The sequence below is a fragment of the Chiloscyllium plagiosum genome, unplaced genomic scaffold (genome assembly GCF_037043375.1).
Source record: "Chiloscyllium plagiosum isolate Xiang-an unplaced genomic scaffold, Cpla_swu_hap1 HiC_scaffold_27, whole genome shotgun sequence".
Classification (NCBI taxonomy): domain Eukaryota; kingdom Metazoa; phylum Chordata; class Chondrichthyes; order Orectolobiformes; family Hemiscylliidae; genus Chiloscyllium; species Chiloscyllium plagiosum.
The window spans coordinates 85827882-85829090 of record NW_028270165.1 but is presented as its reverse complement, the minus strand read 5'-3'; the positions used below and the strand labels follow the sequence as shown (position 1 = coordinate 85829090).

Below are 1209 nucleotides of genomic sequence, written 5' to 3'. Positions count from 1 at the left end.
AAGAATTCCTGAACACCAAAGACACTAAGTTAGAAGAGGATGGAATAATGATGTCCTTTGACATAACAGCCCTGTTCACATCCATTAACATCAACGTGGCCAAAGAAAACTGGAGACACTACTCGAAGAACCAAAGACACAAACACAGCATCAACTTCATCAGCAAAGATAGCACTATCCACCTCGTGGAACTGTGCCTTAACCACCCACTTCATATTCAGTAACAAACCCAACAAACAAATCAACGTAACACCCATGAAACCACCAGTATCAGGATTCCGAGCAGAAGCAATAATGCAGAGTCTCAAACCAACAGCCCTTCCAACGATCCAAACCAAACTTTGTTGTCCGCCACAGTGATGACACTTTTGTCATCAAAAAATGAATCAAATTAGAGGAAACCTACAACACCATCAACAATATCCTTACTGGCATCAAATTCACAAAAGAGGAGAACAACAACAAAGTGCGATTTCTAGATGTCACAGTAGAGCGAACAGTCAATGGTAAATTCAAAACAGCGTTTACAGGAAAACAACACACACGAACCAAGTACTTAGCTACAGAAGCAATGATCCCTACACATACAAACAAGCCTGAATCAGGACACTATTTCAACGAGGCAATACACACTGCAGGAGCCAGTAACGACGAAGACCAATAAGGAACTCTACAGCGCATTTAAGGAGAATTTGTTGGCAAAAGATCCACTGAGAATTACTTCCCTGACCGGGAATCGAACCCGGGCCGCAGCGGTGAAAGCGCCGAATCCTAACCACTAGACCACCAGGGAGACAGGAGCACTTCATCACAGCTCTAATGTAAATTGCTTCCCTGCCCGGAAATTGAACCTGGGCCACGATCGTGAGAAGGCTTCCACCAATGTCATTGCTTGTATCCATTGCTCCCGATGCGGTCTCCTCTACATCGGGGAGACTGGAGACTCCTCGCAGAGTCAAGTCACAGCGCTTGAGGGAACATCTCCAGGACACCCGCACCAATCAACCCCATCACCCTCTGGCCCAACATTTCAACCCCCCTCCCACTCTGCCAGGAACATGCAGGTCCTGGGCCTCCTCCATCGCCGCTCACTCCCCACCCGATGCCTGAAGGAAGAACGCCCCACCTTTCGCCTCGGATAAATTCAACCCCAGGACATCAATGTGGACTTCACCAGTTTCCTCATTTCCCCTCCCCCCACCTTACCTC

At 47.6% G+C, this 1209-nt stretch overlaps 1 non-coding gene across 1 annotated transcript; it reads right to left on the bottom strand.

Annotated features, from left to right (window-relative positions):
- Positions 1-721: 721 nt before the first annotated feature.
- On the bottom strand, positions 722-793 carry trnae-uuc (transfer RNA glutamic acid (anticodon UUC)). Its single transcript has one exon. It is a non-coding gene; the product is annotated as a tRNA-Glu (tRNA).
- Between the last annotated feature and the right edge of the window lie 416 nt (positions 794-1209).